The 20294-nt window shown below is 38.9% G+C and overlaps 13 non-coding genes across 13 annotated transcripts; all 13 read right to left on the bottom strand.

Annotated features, from left to right (window-relative positions):
- Nucleotides 1-930: 930 nt before the first annotated feature.
- Nucleotides 931-1003, bottom strand: TRNAK-CUU (transfer RNA lysine (anticodon CUU)). Its single transcript has one exon. It is a non-coding gene; the product is annotated as a tRNA-Lys (tRNA).
- Nucleotides 1004-2617: 1614 nt separating this feature from the next.
- On the bottom strand, nt 2618-2690 carry TRNAK-CUU (transfer RNA lysine (anticodon CUU)). Its single transcript has one exon. It is a non-coding gene; the product is annotated as a tRNA-Lys (tRNA).
- A 771-nt stretch (nt 2691-3461) lies between these two features.
- Nucleotides 3462-3534, bottom strand: TRNAK-CUU (transfer RNA lysine (anticodon CUU)). Its single transcript has one exon. It is a non-coding gene; the product is annotated as a tRNA-Lys (tRNA).
- Nucleotides 3535-4305: 771 nt separating this feature from the next.
- TRNAK-CUU (transfer RNA lysine (anticodon CUU)) lies at nt 4306-4378 on the bottom strand. Its single transcript has one exon. It is a non-coding gene; the product is annotated as a tRNA-Lys (tRNA).
- A 2459-nt stretch (nt 4379-6837) lies between these two features.
- Nucleotides 6838-6910, bottom strand: TRNAK-CUU (transfer RNA lysine (anticodon CUU)). The gene has a single exon. It is a non-coding gene; the product is annotated as a tRNA-Lys (tRNA).
- Nucleotides 6911-9369: 2459 nt separating this feature from the next.
- On the bottom strand, nt 9370-9442 carry TRNAK-CUU (transfer RNA lysine (anticodon CUU)). The gene has a single exon. It is a non-coding gene; the product is annotated as a tRNA-Lys (tRNA).
- A 771-nt stretch (nt 9443-10213) lies between these two features.
- On the bottom strand, nt 10214-10286 carry TRNAK-CUU (transfer RNA lysine (anticodon CUU)). Its single transcript has one exon. It is a non-coding gene; the product is annotated as a tRNA-Lys (tRNA).
- A 1615-nt stretch (nt 10287-11901) lies between these two features.
- Nucleotides 11902-11974, bottom strand: TRNAK-CUU (transfer RNA lysine (anticodon CUU)). Its single transcript has one exon. It is a non-coding gene; the product is annotated as a tRNA-Lys (tRNA).
- A 1614-nt stretch (nt 11975-13588) lies between these two features.
- Nucleotides 13589-13661, bottom strand: TRNAK-CUU (transfer RNA lysine (anticodon CUU)). The gene has a single exon. It is a non-coding gene; the product is annotated as a tRNA-Lys (tRNA).
- A 771-nt stretch (nt 13662-14432) lies between these two features.
- Nucleotides 14433-14505, bottom strand: TRNAK-CUU (transfer RNA lysine (anticodon CUU)). The gene has a single exon. It is a non-coding gene; the product is annotated as a tRNA-Lys (tRNA).
- A 771-nt stretch (nt 14506-15276) lies between these two features.
- Nucleotides 15277-15349, bottom strand: TRNAK-CUU (transfer RNA lysine (anticodon CUU)). The gene has a single exon. It is a non-coding gene; the product is annotated as a tRNA-Lys (tRNA).
- A 3302-nt stretch (nt 15350-18651) lies between these two features.
- Nucleotides 18652-18724, bottom strand: TRNAK-CUU (transfer RNA lysine (anticodon CUU)). The gene has a single exon. It is a non-coding gene; the product is annotated as a tRNA-Lys (tRNA).
- Nucleotides 18725-19495: 771 nt separating this feature from the next.
- TRNAK-CUU (transfer RNA lysine (anticodon CUU)) lies at nt 19496-19568 on the bottom strand. The gene has a single exon. It is a non-coding gene; the product is annotated as a tRNA-Lys (tRNA).
- Between the last annotated feature and the right edge of the window lie 726 nt (nt 19569-20294).

Here is a 20294-nt window from a genome sequence, read left to right as displayed (position 1 = left end):
TTTTAGGAGTTAGTGCATGTCTAATGCAAGATTAATCACCATATTATGAGAGCCAATGCAATCATCCAGCAAAAAATACTCGTTTTCGCCCAACGTGGGGCTCGAACCCACGACCCTGAGATTAAGAGTCTCATGGTCTACCGACTGAGCTAGCCGGGCTCCCACTTAAATATGGTATGCAGACTCATCATTTTTTATTAAGGAAAACCGTTTCTGGATATTCCTCTGCTCTTGTTTTGCAAGGAACTTCACTTTTATACATCCTTCAGAGGAAAGAATGTCAAGTAAAATAAGACGAAATGAAAATGGAAGGTGTGAAATTTTCATTTTGAGATTGCATAAGAAATCAAATTCCTCTCACGTGCTATAGAATACCTAAACACTTTTGATTAAACCACTTTAGTTGTTATAATGACACCAAATTTGAAAGCCATCTGTGACTTTTCTGTTCTTACTCTGCAACAACCATGGCAATTACAAGTTAAAAAGTAAAATGTATGCAAATTTTAAAATGGAGAATGCGGGCATCGATCCCGCTACCTCTCGCATGCTAAGCGAGCGCTCTACCATTTGAGCTAATTCCCCTGTGTGCTCACTCAGCATCACATTTCAAAAGTAACGTTACTGCTGTCCACACTTTATTTTAAGTCTAATTGCCCATAACATGAGTGTTCAGTTCACTCCTAACTGATGCCTTAACTACACCTAGGGGATGTTTTACACTTCAGGTTGGCATGTTTAGTACTTGAATAGGAGTGATATCACTGTATGTTAACCTAGACTCAGGCCCTACCTAATCTTGGAGATACATTTCTCATGAATGAGTAACCAAGGGAGATACAATTTTTAGGAGTTAGTGCATGTCTAATGCAAGATTAATCACCATATTATGAGAGCCAATGCTATCATCCAGCAAAAAATACTGGTTTTTGCCCAACGTGGGGCTCGAACCCACGACCCTGAGATTAAGAGTCTCATGCTCTACCGACTGAGCTAGCCGGGCTCCCACTTAAATATGGTATGCAGACTCATCATTTTTTATTAAGGAAAACTGTTTCTGGATATTCCTCTGCTCTTGTTTTGCAAGGAACTTCACTTTTATACATCCTTCAGAGGAAAGAATGTCAAGTAAAATAAGACGAAATGAAAATGGAAGGTGTGAAATTTTCATTTTGAGATTGCATAAGAAATCAAATTCCTCTCACGTGCTATAGAATACCTAAACACTTTTGATTAAACCACTTTAGTTGTTATAATGACACCAAATTTGAAAGCCATCTGTGACTTTTCTGTTCTTACTCTGCAACAACCATGGCAATTACAAGTTAAAAAGTAAAATGTATGCAAATTTTAGAATGGAGAATGCGGGCATCGATCCCGCTACCTCTCGCATGCTAAGCGAGCGCTCTACCATTTGAGCTAATTCCCCTGTGTGCTCACTCAGCATCACATTTCAAAAGTAACGTTACTGCTGTCCACACTTTATTTTAAGTCTAATTGCCCATAACATGAGTGTTCAGTTCACTCCTAACTGATGCCTTAACTACACCTAGGGGATGTTTTACACTTCAGGTTGGCATGTTTAGTACTTGAATAGGAGTGATATCACTGTATGTTAACCTAGACTCAGGCCCTACCTAATCTTGGAGATACATTTCTCATGAATGAGTAACCAAGGGAGATACAATTTTTAGGAGTTAGTGCATGTCTAATGCAAGATTAATCACCATATTATGAGAGCCAATGCAATCATCCAGCAAAAAATACTCGTTTTCGCCCAACGTGGGGCTCAAACCCACGACAATGATATTAAGAGTCTCATGCTCTACCGACTGAGCTAGCCGGGCTCCCACTTAAATATGGTATGCAGACTCATCATTTTTTATTAAGGAAAACCGTTTCTGGATATTCCTCTGCTCTTGTTTTGCAAGGAACTTCACTTTTATACATCCTTCAGAGGAAAGAATGTCAAGTAAAATAAGACGAAATGAAAATGGAAGGTGTGAAATTTTCATTTTGAGATTGCATAAGAAATCAAATTCTCTCAAGTGCTATAGAATACCTAAACACTTTTGATTAAACCACTTTAGTTGTTATAATGACACCAAATTTGAAAGCCATCTGTGACTTTTCTGTTCTTACTCTTCAACAACCATGGCAATTACAAGTTAAAAAGTAAAATGTATGCAAATTTTAGAATGGAGAATGCGGGCATCGATCCCGCTACCTCTCGCATGCTAAGCGAGCGCTCTACCATTTGAGCTAATTCCCCTGTGTGCTCACTCAGCATCACATTTCAAAAGTAACGTTACTGCTGTCCACACTTTATTTTAAGTCTAATTGCCCATAACATGAGTGTTCAGTTCACTCCTAACTGATGCCTTAACTACACCTAGGGGATGTTTTACACTTCAGGTTGGCATGTTTAGTACTTGAATAGGAGTGATATCACTGCATGTTAACCTAGACTCAGGCCCTACCTAATCTTGGAGATACCTTTCTCATGAATGAGTAACCAAGGGAGATACAATTTTTAGGAGTTAGTGCATGTCTAATGCAAGATTAATCACCATATTATGAGAGCCAATGCTATCATCCAGCAAAAAATACTCGTTTTCGCCCAACGTGGGGCTCGAACCCACGACCCTGAGATTAAGAGTCTCATGCTCTACCGACTGAGCTAGCCGGGCTCCCACTTAAATATGGTATGCAGACTCATCATTTTTTATTAAGGAAAACCGTTTCTGGATATTCCTCTGCTCTTGTTTTGCAAGGAACTTCACTTTTATACATCCTTCAGAGGAAAGAATGTCAAGTAAAATAAGACGAAATGAAAATGGAAGGTGTGAAATTTTCATTTTGAGATTGCATAAGAAATCAAATTCCTCTCACGTGCTATAGAATACCTAAACACTTTTGATTAAACCACTTTAGTTGTTATAATGACACCAAATTTGAAAGCCATCTGTGACTTTTCTGTTCTTACTCTGCAACAACCATGGCAATTACAAGTTAAAAAGTAAAATGTATGCAAATTTTGGAATGGAGAATGCGGGCATCGATCCCGCTACCTCTCACATGCTAAGCGAGCGCTCTACCATTTGAGCTAATTCCCCTGTGTGCTCACTCAGCATCACATTTCAAAAGTAACGTTACTGCTGTCCACACTTTATTTTAAGTCTAATTGCCCATAACATGAGTGTTCAGTTCACTCCTAACTGATGCATTAACTACACCTAGGGGATGTTTTACATTTCAGGTTGGCATGTTTAGTACTTGAATAGGAGTGATATCACTGCATGTTAACCTAGACTCAGGCCCTACCTAATCTTGGAGATACATTTCTCATGAATGAGTAACCAAGGGAGATACAATTTTTAGGAGTTAGTGCATGTCTAATGCAAGATTAATCACCATATTATGAGAGCCAATGCTATCATCCAGCAAAAAATACTCGTTTTCGCCCAACGTGGGGCTCGAACCCACGACCCTGAGATTAAGAGTCTCATGCTCTACCGACTGAGCTAGCCGGGCTCCCACTTAAATATGGTATGCAGACTCATCATTTTTTATTAAGGAAAACCGTTTCTGGATATTCCTCTGCTCTTGTTTTGCAAGGAACTTCACTTTTATACATCCTTCAGAGGAAAGAATGTCAAGTAAAATAAGACGAAATGAAAATGGAAGGTGTGAAATTTTCATTTTGAGATTGCATAAGAAATCAAATTCCTCTCACGTGCTATAGAATACTTAAACACTTTTGATTAAACCACTTTAGTTGTTATAATGACACCAAATTTGAAAGCCATCTGTGACTTTTCTGTTCTTACTCTGCAACAACCATGGCAATTACAAGTTAAAAAGTAAAATGTATGCAAATTTTAGAATGGAGAATGCGGGCATCGATCCCGCTACCTCTCGCATGCTAAGCGAGCGCTCTACCATTTGAGCTAATTCCCCTGTGTGCTCACTCAGCATCACATTTCAAAAGTAACGTTACTGCTGTCCACACTTTATTTTAAGTCTAATTGCCCATAACATGAGTGTTCAGTTCACTCCTAACTGATGCCTTAACTACACCTAGGGGATGTTTTACACTTCAGGTTGGCATGTTTAGTACTTGAATAGGAGTGATATCACTGTATGTTAACCTAGACTCAGGCCCTACCTAATCTTGGAGATACATTTCTCATGAATGAGTAACCAAGGGAGATACAATTTTTAGGAGTTAGTGCATGTCTAATGCAAGATTAATCACCATATTATGAGAGCCAATGCAATCATCCAGCAAAAAATACTCGTTTTCGCCCAACGTGGGGCTCGAACCCACGACCCTGAGATTAAGAGTCTCATGCTCTACCGACTGAGCTAGCCGGGCTCCCACTTAAATATGGTGTGCAGACTCATCATTTTTTATTAAGGAAAACCGTTTCTGGATATTCCTCTGCTCTTGTTTTGCAAGGAACTTCACTTTTATACATCCTTCAGAGGAAAGAATGTCAAGTAAAATAAGACGAAATGAAAATGGAAGGTGTGAAATTTTCATTTTGAGATTGCATAAGAAATCAAATTCCTCTCACGTGCTATAGAATACCTAAACACTTTTGATTAAACCACTTTAGTTGTTATAATGACACCAAATTTGAAAGCCATCTGTGACTTTTCTGTTCTTACTCTGCAACAACCATGGCAATTACAAGTTAAAAAGTAAAATGTATGCAAATTTTGGAATGGAGAATGCGGGCATTGAGCCCGCTACCTCTCACATGCTAAGCGAGCGCTCTACCATTTGAGCTAATTCCCCTGTGTGCTCACTCAGCATCACATTTCAAAAGTAACGTTACTGCTGTCCACACTTTATTTTAAGTCTAATTGCCCATAACATGAGTGTTCAGTTCACTCCTAACTGATGCCTTAACTACACCTAGGGGATGTTTTACACTTCAGGTTGGCATGTTTAGTACTTGAATAGGAGTGATATCACTGTATGTTAACCTAGACTCAGGCCCTACCTAATCTTGGAGATACATTTCTCATGAATGAGTAACCAAGGGAGATACAATTTTTAGGAGTTAGTGCATGTCTAATGCAAGATTAATCACCATATTATGAGAGCCAATGCAATCATCCAGCAAAAAATACTCGTTTTCGCCCAACGTGGGGCTCGAACCCACGACAATGATATTAAGAGTCTCATGCTCTACCGACTGAGCTAGCCGGGCTCCCACTTAAATATGGTATGCAGACTCATCATTTTTTATTAAGGAAAACCGTTTCTGGATATTCCTCTGCTCTTGTTTTGCAAGGAACTTCACTTTTATACATCCTTCAGAGGAAAGAATGTCAAGTAAAATAAGACGAAATGAAAATGGAAGGTGTGAAATTTTCATTTTGAGATTGCATAAGAAATCAAATTCCTCTCACGTGCTATAGAATACCTAAACACTTTTGATTAAACCACTTTAGTTGTTATAATGACACCAAATTTGAAAGCCATCTGTGACTTTTCTGTTCTTACTCTTCAACAACCATGGCAATTACAAGTTAAAAAGTAAAATGTATGCAAATTTTAGAATGGAGAATGCGGGCATCGATCCCGCTACCTCTCGCATGCTAAGCGAGCGCTCTACCATTTGAGCTAATTCCCCTGTGTGCTCACTCAGCATCACATTTCAAATGTAACGTTACTGCTGTCCACACTTTATTTTAAGTCTAATTGCCCATAACATGAGTGTTCAGTTCACTCCTAACTGATGCCTTAACTACACCTAGGGGATGTTTTACACTTCAGGTTGGCATGTTTAGTACTTGAATAGGAGTGATATCACTGCATGTTAACCTAGACTCAGGCCCTACCTAATCTTGGAGATACCTTTCTCATGAATGAGTAACCAAGGGAGATACAATTTTTAGGAGTTAGTGCATGTCTAATGCAAGATTAATCACCATATTATGAGAGCCAATGCTATCATCCAGCAAAAAATACTCGTTTTCGCCCAACGTGGGGCTCGAACCCACGACCCTGAGATTAAGAGTCTCATGCTCTACCGACTGAGATAGCCGGGCTCCCACTTAAATATGGTATGCAGACTCATCATTTTTTATTAAGGAAAACCGTTTCTGGATATTCCTCTGCTCTTGTTTTGCAAGGAACTTCACTTTTATACATCCTTCAGAGGAAAGAATGTCAAGTAAAATAAGACGAAATGAAAATGGAAGGTGTGAAATTTTCATTTTGAGATTGCATAAGAAATCAAATTCCTCTCACGTGCTATAGAATACCTAAACACTTTTGATTAAACCACTTTAGTTGTTATAATGACACCAAATTTGAAAGCCATCTGTGACTTTTCTGGTCTTACTCTGCAACAACCATGGCAATTACAAGTTAAAAAGTGAAATGTATGCAAATTTTGGAATGGAGAATGCGGGCATCGAGCCCGCTACCTCTCACATGCTAAGCGAGCGCTCTACCATTTGAGCTAATTCCCCTGTGTGCTCACTCAGCATCACATTTCAAAAGTAACGTTACTGCTGTCCACACTTTATTTTAAGTCTAATTGCCCATAACATGAGTGTTCAGTTCACTCCTAACTGATGCCTTAACTACACCTAGGGGATGTTTTACACTTCAGGTTGGCATGTTTAGTACTTGAATAGGAGTGATATCACTGTATGTTAACCTAGACTCAGGCCCTACCTAATCTTGGAGATACATTTCTCATGAATGAGTAACCAAGGGAGATACAATTTTTAGGAGTTAGTGCATGTCTAATGCAAGATTAATCACCATATTATGAGAGCCAATGCAATCATCCAGCAAAAAATACTCGTTTTCGCCCAACGTGGGGCTCGAACCCACGACCCTGAGATTAAGAGTCTCATGCTCTACCGACTGAGCTAGCCGGGCTCCCACTTAAATATGGTATGCAGACTCATCATTTTTTATTAAGGAAAACCGTTTCTGGATATTCCTCTGCTCTTGTTTTGCAAGGAACTTCACTTTTATACATCCTTCAGAGGAAAGAATGTCAAGTAAAATAAGACGAAATGAAAATGGAAGGTGTGAAATTTTCATTTTGAGATTGCATAAGAAATCAAATTCCTCTAACGTGCTATAGAATACCTAAACACTTTTGATTAAACCACATTAGTTGTTATAATGACACCAAATTTGAAAGCCATCTGTGACTTTTCTGTTCTTACTCTGCAACAACCATGGCCATTACAAGTTAAAAAGTAAAATGTATGCAAATTTTAGAATGGAGAATGCGGGCATCGATCCCGCTACCTCTCGCATGCTAAGCGAGCGCTCTACCATTTGAGCTAATTCCCCTGTGTGCTCACTCAGCATCACATTTCAAAAGTAACGTTACTGCTGTCCACACTTTATTTTAAGTCTAATTGCCCATAACATGAGTGTTCAGTTCACTCCTAACTGATGCCTTAACTACACCTAGGGGATGTTTTACACTTCAGGTTGGCATGTTTAGTACTTGAATAGGAGTGATATCACTGTATGTTAACCTAGACTCAGGCCCTACTTAATCTTGGAGATACATTTCTCATGAATGAGTAACCAAGGGAGATACAATTTTTAGGAGTTAGTGCATGTCTAATGCAAGATTAATCACCATATTATGAGAGCCAATGCTATCATCCAGCAAAAAATACTCGTTTTCGCCCAACGTGGGGCTCAAACCCACGACCCTGAGATTAAGAGTCTCATGCTCTACCGACTGAGCTAGCCGGGCTCCCACTTAAATATGGTATGCAGACTCATCATTTTTTATTAAGGAAAACCGTTTCTGGATATTCCTCTGCTCTTGTTTTGCAAGGAACTTCACTTTTATACATCCTTCAGAGGAAAGAATGTCAAGTAAAATAAGACGAAATGAAAATGGAAGGTGTGAAATTTTCATTTTGAGATTGCATAAGAAATCAAATTCCTCTCACGTGCTATAGAATACCTAAACACTTTTGATTAAACCACTTTAGTTGTTATAATGACACCAAATTTGAAAGCCATCTGTGACTTTTCTGTTCTTACTCTGCAACAACCATGGCAATTACAAGTTAAAAAGTAAAATGTATGCAAATTTTAGAATGGAGAATGCGGGCATCGATCCCGCTACCTCTCGTATGCTAAGCGAGCGCTCTACCATTTGAGCTAATTCCCCTGTGTGCTCACTCAGCATCACATTTCAAAAGTAACGTTACTGCTGTCCACACTTTATTTTAAGTCTAATTGCCCATAACATGAGTGTTCAGTTCACTCTTAACTGATGCCTTAACTACACCTAGGGGATGTTTTACACTTCAGGTTGGCATGTTTAGTACTTGAATAGGAGTGATATCACTGTATGTTAACCTAGACTCAGGCCCTACCTAATCTTGGAGATACATTTCTCATGAATGAGTAACCAAGGGAGATACAATTTTTAGGAGTTAGTGCATGTCTAATGCAAGATTAATCACCATATTATGAGAGCCAATGCAATCATCCAGCAAAAAATACTCGTTTTCGCCCAACGTGGGGCTCGAAAACACGACCCTGAGATTAAGAGTCTCATGCTCTACCGACTGAGCTAGCCGGGCTCCCACTTAAATATGGTATGCAGACTCATCATTTTTTATTAAGGAAAACTGTTTCTGGATATTCCTCTGCTCTTGTTTTGCAAGGAACTTCACTTTTATACATCCTTCAGAGGAAAGAATGTCAAGTAAAATAAGACGAAATGAAAATGGAAGGTGTGAAATTTTCATTTTGAGATTGCATAAGAAATCAAATTCCTCTCACGTGCTATAGAATACCTAAACACTTTTGATTAAACCACTTTAGTTGTTATAATGACACCAAATTTGAAAGCCATCTGTGACTTTTCTGTTCTTACTCTGCAACAACCATGGCAATTACAAGTTAAAAAGTAAAATGTATGCAAATTTTAGAATGGAGAATGCGGGCATCGATCCCGCTACCTCTCGCATGCTAAGCGAGCGCTCTACCATTTGAGCTAATTCCCCTGTGTGCTCACTCAGCATCACATTTCAAAAGTAACGTTACTGCTGTCCACACTTTATTTTAAGTCTAATTGCCCATAACATGAGTGTTCAGTTCACTCCTAACTGATGCCTTAACTACACCTAGGGGATGTTTTACACTTCAGGTTGGCATGTTTAGTACTTGAATAGGAGTGATATCACTGTATGTTAACCTAGACTCAGGCCCTACCTAATCTTGGAGATACATTTCTCATGAATGAGTAACCAAGGGAGATACAATTTTTAGGAGTTAGTGCATGTCTAATGCAAGATTAATCACAATATTATGAGAGCCAATGCTATCATCCAGCAAAAAATACTCGTTTTCGCCCAACGTGGGGCTCGAACCCACGACCCTGAGATTAAGAGTCTCATGCTCTACCGACTGAGCTAGCCGGGCTCCCACTCAAATATGGTATGCAGACTCATCATTTTTTATTAAGGAAAACTGTTTCTGGATATTCCTCTGCTCTTGTTTTGCAAGGAACTTCACTTTTATACATCCTTCAGAGGAAAGAATGTCAAGTAAAATAAGACGAAATGAAAATGGAAGGTGTGAAATTTTCATTTTGAGATTGCATAAGAAATCAAATTCCTCTCACGTGCTATAGAATACCTAAACACTTTTGATTAAACCACTTTAGTTGTTATAATGACACCAAATTTGAAAGCCATCTGTGACTTTTCTGTTCTTACTCTGCAACAACCATGGCAATTACAAGTTAAAAAGTAAAATGTATGCAAATTTTAGAATGGAGAATGCGGGCATCGATCCCGCTACCTCTCGCATGCTAAGCGAGCGCTCTACCATTTGAGCTAATTCCCCTGTGTGCTCACTCAGCATCACATTTCAAAAGTAACGTTACTGCTGTCCACACTTTATTTTAAGTCTAATTGCCCATAACATGAGTGTTCAGTTCACGCCTAACTGATGCCTTAACTACACCTAGGGGATGTTTTACACTTCAGGTTGGCATGTTTAGTACTTGAATAGGAGTGATATCACTGTATGTTAACCTAGACTCAGGCCCTACCTAATCTTGGAGATACATTTCTCATGAATGAGTAACCAAGGGAGATACAATTTTTAGGAGTTAGTGCATGTCTAATGCAAGATTAATCACCATATTATGAGAGCCAATGCAATCATCCAGCAAAAAATACTCGTTTTCGCCCAACGTGGGGCTCGAACCCACGACCCTGAGATTAAGAGTCTCATGCTCTACCGACTGAGCTAGCCGGGCTCCCACTTAAATATGGTATGCAGACTCATCATTTTTTATTAAGGAAAACCGTTTCTGGATATTCCTCTGCTCTTGTTTTGCAAGGAACTTCACTTTTATACATCCTTCAGAGGAAAGAATGTCAAGTAAAATAAGACGAAATGAAAATGGAAGGTGTGAAATTTTCATTTTGAGATTGCATAAGAAATCAAATTCCTCTCACGTGCTATAGAATACCTAAACACTTTTGATTAAACCACTTTAGTTGTTATAATGACACCAAATTTGAAAGCCATCTGTGACTTTTCTGTTCTTACTCTGCAACAACCATGGCAATTACAAGTTAAAAAGTAAAATGTATGCAAATTTTAGAATGGAGAATGCGGGCATCGATCCCGCTACCTCTCGTATGCTAAGCGAGCGCTCTACCATTTGAGCTAATTCCCCTGTGTGCTCACTCAGCATCACATTTCAAAAGTAACGTTACTGCTGTCCACACTTTATTTTAAGTCTAATTGCCCATAACATGAGTGTTCAGTTCACTCCTAACTGATGCCTTAACTACACCTAGGGGATGTTTTACACTTCAGGTTGGCATGTTTAGTACTTGAATAGGAGTGATATCACTGTATGTTAACCTAGACTCAGGCCCTACCTAATCTTGGAGATACATTTCTCATGAATGAGTAACCAAGGGAGATACAATTTTTAGGAGTTAGTGCATGTCTAATGCAAGATTAATCACCATATTATGAGAGCCAATGCAATCATCCAGCAAAAAATACTCGTTTTCGCCCAACGTGGGGCTCGAACCCACGACCCTGAGATTAAGAGTCTCATGGTCTACCGACTGAGCTAGCCGGGCTCCCACTTAAATATGGTATGCAGACTCATCATTTTTTATTAAGGAAAACCGTTTCTGGATATTCCTCTGCTCTTGTTTTGCAAGGAACTTCACTTTTATACATCCTTCAGAGGAAAGAATGTCAAGTAAAATAAGACGAAATGAAAATGGAAGGTGTGAAATTTTCATTTTGAGATTGCATAAGAAATCAAATTCCTCTCACGTGCTATAGAATACCTAAACACTTTTGATTAAACCACTTTAGTTGTTATAATGACACCAAATTTGAAAGCCATCTGTGACTTTTCTGTTCTTACTCTGCAACAACCATGGCAATTACAAGTTAAAAAGTAAAATGTATGCAAATTTTAAAATGGAGAATGCGGGCATCGATCCCGCTACCTCTCGCATGCTAAGCGAGCGCTCTACCATTTGAGCTAATTCCCCTGTGTGCTCACTCAGCATCACATTTCAAAAGTAACGTTACTGCTGTCCACACTTTATTTTAAGTCTAATTGCCCATAACATGAGTGTTCAGTTCACTCCTAACTGATGCCTTAACTACACCTAGGGGATGTTTTACACTTCAGGTTGGCATGTTTAGTACTTGAATAGGAGTGATATCACTGTATGTTAACCTAGACTCAGGCCCTACCTAATCTTGGAGATACATTTCTCATGAATGAGTAACCAAGGGAGATACAATTTTTAGGAGTTAGTGCATGTCTAATGCAAGATTAATCACCATATTATGAGAGCCAATGCTATCATCCAGCAAAAAATACTGGTTTTTGCCCAACGTGGGGCTCGAACCCACGACCCTGAGATTAAGAGTCTCATGCTCTACCGACTGAGCTAGCCGGGCTCCCACTTAAATATGGTATGCAGACTCATCATTTTTTATTAAGGAAAACTGTTTCTGGATATTCCTCTGCTCTTGTTTTGCAAGGAACTTCACTTTTATACATCCTTCAGAGGAAAGAATGTCAAGTAAAATAAGACGAAATGAAAATGGAAGGTGTGAAATTTTCATTTTGAGATTGCATAAGAAATCAAATTCCTCTCACGTGCTATAGAATACCTAAACACTTTTGATTAAACCACTTTAGTTGTTATAATGACACCAAATTTGAAAGCCATCTGTGACTTTTCTGTTCTTACTCTGCAACAACCATGGCAATTACAAGTTAAAAAGTAAAATGTATGCAAATTTTAGAATGGAGAATGCGGGCATCGATCCCGCTACCTCTCGCATGCTAAGCGAGCGCTCTACCATTTGAGCTAATTCCCCTGTGTGCTCACTCAGCATCACATTTCAAAAGTAACGTTACTGCTGTCCACACTTTATTTTAAGTCTAATTGCCCATAACATGAGTGTTCAGTTCACTCCTAACTGATGCCTTAACTACACCTAGGGGATGTTTTACACTTCAGGTTGGCATGTTTAGTACTTGAATAGGAGTGATATCACTGTATGTTAACCTAGACTCAGGCCCTACCTAATCTTGGAGATACATTTCTCATGAATGAGTAACCAAGGGAGATACAATTTTTAGGAGTTAGTGCATGTCTAATGCAAGATTAATCACCATATTATGAGAGCCAATGCAATCATCCAGCAAAAAATACTCGTTTTCGCCCAACGTGGGGCTCAAACCCACGACAATGATATTAAGAGTCTCATGCTCTACCGACTGAGCTAGCCGGGCTCCCACTTAAATATGGTATGCAGACTCATCATTTTTTATTAAGGAAAACCGTTTCTGGATATTCCTCTGCTCTTGTTTTGCAAGGAACTTCACTTTTATACATCCTTCAGAGGAAAGAATGTCAAGTAAAATAAGACGAAATGAAAATGGAAGGTGTGAAATTTTCATTTTGAGATTGCATAAGAAATCAAATTCTCTCAAGTGCTATAGAATACCTAAACACTTTTGATTAAACCACTTTAGTTGTTATAATGACACCAAATTTGAAAGCCATCTGTGACTTTTCTGTTCTTACTCTTCAACAACCATGGCAATTACAAGTTAAAAAGTAAAATGTATGCAAATTTTAGAATGGAGAATGCGGGCATCGATCCCGCTACCTCTCGCATGCTAAGCGAGCGCTCTACCATTTGAGCTAATTCCCCTGTGTGCTCACTCAGCATCACATTTCAAAAGTAACGTTACTGCTGTCCACACTTTATTTTAAGTCTAATTGCCCATAACATGAGTGTTCAGTTCACTCCTAACTGATGCCTTAACTACACCTAGGGGATGTTTTACACTTCAGGTTGGCATGTTTAGTACTTGAATAGGAGTGATATCACTGCATGTTAACCTAGACTCAGGCCCTACCTAATCTTGGAGATACCTTTCTCATGAATGAGTAACCAAGGGAGATACAATTTTTAGGAGTTAGTGCATGTCTAATGCAAGATTAATCACCATATTATGAGAGCCAATGCTATCATCCAGCAAAAAATACTCGTTTTCGCCCAACGTGGGGCTCGAACCCACGACCCTGAGATTAAGAGTCTCATGCTCTACCGACTGAGCTAGCCGGGCTCCCACTTAAATATGGTATGCAGACTCATCATTTTTTATTAAGGAAAACCGTTTCTGGATATTCCTCTGCTCTTGTTTTGCAAGGAACTTCACTTTTATACATCCTTCAGAGGAAAGAATGTCAAGTAAAATAAGACGAAATGAAAATGGAAGGTGTGAAATTTTCATTTTGAGATTGCATAAGAAATCAAATTCCTCTCACGTGCTATAGAATACCTAAACACTTTTGATTAAACCACTTTAGTTGTTATAATGACACCAAATTTGAAAGCCATCTGTGACTTTTCTGTTCTTACTCTGCAACAACCATGGCAATTACAAGTTAAAAAGTAAAATGTATGCAAATTTTGGAATGGAGAATGCGGGCATCGATCCCGCTACCTCTCACATGCTAAGCGAGCGCTCTACCATTTGAGCTAATTCCCCTGTGTGCTCACTCAGCATCACATTTCAAAAGTAACGTTACTGCTGTCCACACTTTATTTTAAGTCTAATTGCCCATAACATGAGTGTTCAGTTCACTCCTAACTGATGCATTAACTACACCTAGGGGATGTTTTACATTTCAGGTTGGCATGTTTAGTACTTGAATAGGAGTGATATCACTGCATGTTAACCTAGACTCAGGCCCTACCTAATCTTGGAGATACATTTCTCATGAATGAGTAACCAAGGGAGATACAATTTTTAGGAGTTAGTGCATGTCTAATGCAAGATTAATCACCATATTATGAGAGCCAATGCTATCATCCAGCAAAAAATACTCGTTTTCGCCCAACGTGGGGCTCGAACCCACGACCCTGAGATTAAGAGTCTCATGCTCTACCGACTGAGCTAGCCGGGCTCCCACTTAAATATGGTATGCAGACTCATCATTTTTTATTAAGGAAAACCGTTTCTGGATATTCCTCTGCTCTTGTTTTGCAAGGAACTTCACTTTTATACATCCTTCAGAGGAAAGAATGTCAAGTAAAATAAGACGAAATGAAAATGGAAGGTGTGAAATTTTCATTTTGAGATTGCATAAGAAATCAAATTCCTCTCACGTGCTATAGAATACTTAAACACTTTTGATTAAACCACTTTAGTTGTTATAATGACACCAAATTTGAAAGCCATCTGTGACTTTTCTGTTCTTACTCTGCAACAACCATGGCAATTACAAGTTAAAAAGTAAAATGTATGCAAATTTTAGAATGGAGAATGCGGGCATCGATCCCGCTACCTCTCGCATGCTAAGCGAGCGCTCTACCATTTGAGCTAATTCCCCTGTGTGCTCACTCAGCATCACATTTCAAAAGTAACGTTACTGCTGTCCACACTTTATTTTAAGTCTAATTGCCCATAACATGAGTGTTCAGTTCACTCCTAACTGATGCCTTAACTACACCTAGGGGATGTTTTACACTTCAGGTTGGCATGTTTAGTACTTGAATAGGAGTGATATCACTGTATGTTAACCTAGACTCAGGCCCTACCTAATCTTGGAGATACATTTCTCATGAATGAGTAACCAAGGGAGATACAATTTTTAGGAGTTAGTGCATGTCTAATGCAAGATTAATCACCATATTATGAGAGCCAATGCAATCATCCAGCAAAAAATACTCGTTTTCGCCCAACGTGGGGCTCGAACCCACGACCCTGAGATTAAGAGTCTCATGCTCTACCGACTGAGCTAGCCGGGCTCCCACTTAAATATGGTGTGCAGACTCATCATTTTTTATTAAGGAAAACCGTTTCTGGATATTCCTCTGCTCTTGTTTTGCAAGGAACTTCACTTTTATACATCCTTCAGAGGAAAGAATGTCAAGTAAAATAAGACGAAATGAAAATGGAAGGTGTGAAATTTTCATTTTGAGATTGCATAAGAAATCAAATTCCTCTCACGTGCTATAGAATACCTAAACACTTTTGATTAAACCACTTTAGTTGTTATAATGACACCAAATTTGAAAGCCATCTGTGACTTTTCTGTTCTTACTCTGCAACAACCATGGCAATTACAAGTTAAAAAGTAAAATGTATGCAAATTTTGGAATGGAGAATGCGGGCATTGAGCCCGCTACCTCTCACATGCTAAGCGAGCGCTCTACCATTTGAGCTAATTCCCCTGTGTGCTCACTCAGCATCACATTTCAAAAGTAACGTTACTGCTGTCCACACTTTATTTTAAGTCTAATTGCCCATAACATGAGTGTTCAGTTCACTCCTAACTGATGCCTTAACTACACCTAGGGGATGTTTTACACTTCAGGTTGGCATGTTTAGTACTTGAATAGGAGTGATATCACTGTATGTTAACCTAGACTCAGGCCCTACCTAATCTTGGAGATACATTTCTCATGAATGAGTAACCAAGGGAGATACAATTTTTAGGAGTTAGTGCATGTCTAATGCAAGATTAATCACCATATTATGAGAGCCAATGCAATCATCCAGCAAAAAATACTCGTTTTCGCCCAACGTGGGGCTCGAACCCACGACAATGATATTAAGAGTCTCATGCTCTACCGACTGAGCTAGCCGGGCTCCCACTTAAATATGGTATGCAGACTCATCATTTTTTATTAAGGAAAACCGTTTCTGGATATTCCTCTGCTCTTGTTTTGCAAGGAACTTCACTTTTATACATCCTTCAGAGGAAAGAATGTCAAGTAAAATAAGACGAAATGAAAATGGAAGGTGTGAAATTTTCATTTTGAGATTGCATAAGAAATCAAATTCCTCTCACGTGCTATAGAATACCTAAACACTTTTGATTAAACCACTTTAGTTGTTATAATGACACCAAATTTGAAAGCCATCTGTGACTTTTCTGTTCTTACTCTTCAACAACCATGGCAATTACAAGTTAAAAAGTAAAATGTATGCAAATTTTAGAATGGAGAATGCGGGCATCGATCCCGCTACCTCTCGCATGCTAAGCGAGCGCTCTACCATTTGAGCTAATTCCCCTGTGTGCTCACTCAGCATCACATTTCAAATGTAACGTTACTGCTGTCCACACTTTATTTTAAGTCTAATTGCCCATAACATGAGTGTTCAGTTCACTCCTAACTGATGCCTTAACTACACCTAGGGGATGTTTTACACTTCAGGTTGGCATGTTTAGTACTTGAATAGGAGTGATATCACTGCATGTTAACCTAGACTCAGGCCCTACCTAATCTTGGAGATACCTTTCTCATGAATGAGTAACCAAGGGAGATACAATTTTTAGGAGTTAGTGCATGTCTAATGCAAGATTAATCACCATATTATGAGAGCCAATGCTATCATCCAGCAAAAAATACTCGTTTTCGCCCAACGTGGGGCTCGAACCCACAACCCTGAGATTAAGAGTCTCATGCTCTACCGACTGAGCTAGCCGGGCTCCCACTTAAATATGGTATGCAGACTCATCATTTTTTATTAAGGAAAACCGTTTCTGGATATTCCTCTGCTCTTGTTTTGCAAGGAACTTCACTTTTATACATCCTTCAGAGGAAAGAATGTCAAGTAAAATAAGACGAAATGAAAATGGAAGGTGTGAAATTTTCATTTTGAGATTGCATAAGAAATCAAATTCCTCTCACGTGCTATAGAATACCTAAACACTTTTGATTAAACCACTTTAGTTGTTATAATGACACCAAATTTGAAAGCCATCTGTGACTTTTCTGTTCTTACTCTGCAACAACCATGGCAATTACAAGTTAAAAAGTAAAATGTATGCAAATTTTGGAATGGAGAATGCGGGCATCGAGCCCGCTACCTCTCACATGCTAAGCGAGCGCTCTACCATTTGAGCTAATTCCCCTGTGTGCTCACTCAGCATCACATTTCAAAAGTAACGTTACTGCTGTCCACACTTTATTTTAAGTCTAATTGCCCATAACATGAGTGTTCAGTTCACTCCTAACTGATGCCTTAACTACACCTAGGGGATGTTTTACACTTCAGGTTGGCATGTTTAGTACTTGAATAGGAGTGATATCACTGTATGTTAACCTAGACTCAGGCCCTACCTAATCTTGGAGATACATTTCTCATGAATGAGTAACCAAGGGAGATACAATTTTTAGGAGTTAGTGCATGTCTAATGCAAGATTAATCACCATATTATGAGAGCCAATGCAATCATCCAGCAAAAAATACTCGTTTTCGCCCAACGTGGGGCTCGAACCCACGACAATGATATTAAGAGTCTCATGCTCTACCGACTGAGCTAGCCGGGCTCCCACTTAAATATGGTATGCAGACTCATCATTTTTTATTAAGGAAAACCGTTTCTGGATATTCCTCTGCTCTTGTTTTGCAAGGAACTTCACTTTTATACATCCTTCAGAGGAAAGAATGTCAAGTAAAATAAGACGAAATGAAAATGGAAGGTGTGAAATTTTCATTTTGAGATTGCATAAGAAATCAAATTCTCTCAAGTGCTATAGAATACCTAAACACTTTTGATTAAACCACTTTAGTTGTTATAATGACACCAAATTTGAAAGCCATCTGTGACTTTTCTGTTCTTACTCTTCAACAACCATGGCAATTACAAGTTAAAAAGTAAAATGTATGCAAATTTTAGAATGGAGAATGCGGGCATCGATCCCGCTACCTCTCGCATGCTAAGCGAGCGCTCTACCATTTGAGCTAATTCCCCTGTGTGCTCACTCAGCATCACATTTCAAAAGTAACGTTACTGCTGTCCACACTTTATTTTAAGTCTAATTGCCCATAACATGAGTGTTCAGTTCACTCCTAACTGATGCCTTAACTACACCTAGGGGATGTTTTACACTTCAGGTTGGCATGTTTAGTACTTGAATAGGAGTGATATCACTGCATGTTAACCTAGACTCAGGCCCTACCTAATCTTGGAGATACCTTTCTCATGAATGAGTAACCAAGGGAGATACAATTTTTAGGAGTTAGTGCATGTCTAATGCAAGATTAATCACCATATTATGAGAGCCAATGCTATCATCCAGCAAAAAATACTCGTTTTCGCCCAACGTGGGGCTCGAACCCACGACCCTGAGATTAAGAGTCTCATGCTCTACCGACTGAGCTAGCCGGGCTCCCACTTAAATATGGTATGCAGACTCATCATTTTTTATTAAGGAAAACCGTTTCTGGATATTCCTCTGCTCTTGTTTTGCAAGGAACTTCACTTTTATACATCCTTCAGAGGAAAGAATGTCAAGTAAAATAAGACGAAATGAAAATGGAAGGTGTGAAATTTTCATTTTGAGATTGCATAAGAAATCAAATTCCTCTCACGTGCTATAGAATACCTAAACACTTTTGATTAAACCACTTTAGTTGTTATAATGACACCAAATTTGAAAGCCATCTGTGACTTTTCTGTTCTTACTCTGCAACAACCATGGCAATTACAAGTTAAAAAGTAAAATGTATGCAAATTTTGGAATGGAGAATGCGGGCATCGATCCCGCTACCTCTCACATGCTAAGCGAGCGCTCTACCATTTGAGCTAATTCCCCTGTGTGCTCACTCAGCATCACATTTCAAAAGTAACGTTACTGCTGTCCACACTTTATTTTAAGTCTAATTGCCCATAACATGAGTGTTCAGTTCACTCCTAACTGATGCATTAACTACACCTAGGGGATGTTTTACATTTCAGGTTGGCATGTTTAGTACTTGAATAGGAGTGATATCACTGCATGTTAACCTAGACTCAGGCCCTACCTAATCTTGGAGATACATTTCTCATGAATGAGTAACCAAGGGAGATACAATTTTTAGGAGTTAGTGCATGTCTAATGCAAGATTAATCACCATATTATGAGAGCCAATGCTATCATCCAGCAAAAAATACTCGTTTTCGCCCAACGTGGGGCTCGAACCCACGACCCTGAGATTAAGAGTCTCATGCTCTACCGACTGAGCTAGCCGGGCTCCCACTTAAATATGGTATGCAGACTCATCATTTTTTATTAAGGAAAACCGTTTCTGGATATTCCTCTGCTCTTGTTTTGCAAGGAACTTCACTTTTATACATCCTTCAGAGGAAAGAATGTCAAGTAAAATAAGACGAAATGAAAATGGAAGGTGTGAAATTTTCATTTTGAGATTGCATAAGAAATCAAATTCCTCTCACGTGCTATAGAATACTTAAACACTTTTGATTAAACCACTTTAGTTGTTATAATGACACCAAATTTGAAAGCCATCTGTGACTTTTCTGTTCTTACTCTGCAACAACCATGGCAATTACAAGTTAAAAAGTAAAATGTATGCAAATTTTAGAATGGAGAATGCGGGCATCGATCCCGCTACCTCTCGCATGCTAAGCGAGCGCTCTACCATTTGAGCTAATTCCCCTGTGTGCTCACTCAGCATCACATTTCAAAAGTAACGTTACTGCTGTCCACACTTTATTTTAAGTCTAATTGCCCATAACATGAGTGTTCAGTTCACTCCTAACTGATGCCTTAACTACACCTAGGGGATGTTTTACACTTCAGGTTGGCATGTTTAGTACTTGAATAGGAGTGATATCACTGTATGTTAACCTAGACTCAGGCCCTACCTAATCTTGGAGATACATTTCTCATGAATGAGTAACCAAGGGAGATACAATTTTTAGGAGTTAGTGCATGTCTAATGCAAGATTAATCACCA

This window comes from Triturus cristatus, chromosome 4_1, assembly GCF_964204655.1.
Source record: "Triturus cristatus chromosome 4_1, aTriCri1.1, whole genome shotgun sequence".
NCBI classification, from domain to species: domain Eukaryota; kingdom Metazoa; phylum Chordata; class Amphibia; order Caudata; family Salamandridae; genus Triturus; species Triturus cristatus.
This window is presented reverse-complemented; position numbering and strand designations above follow the sequence as displayed.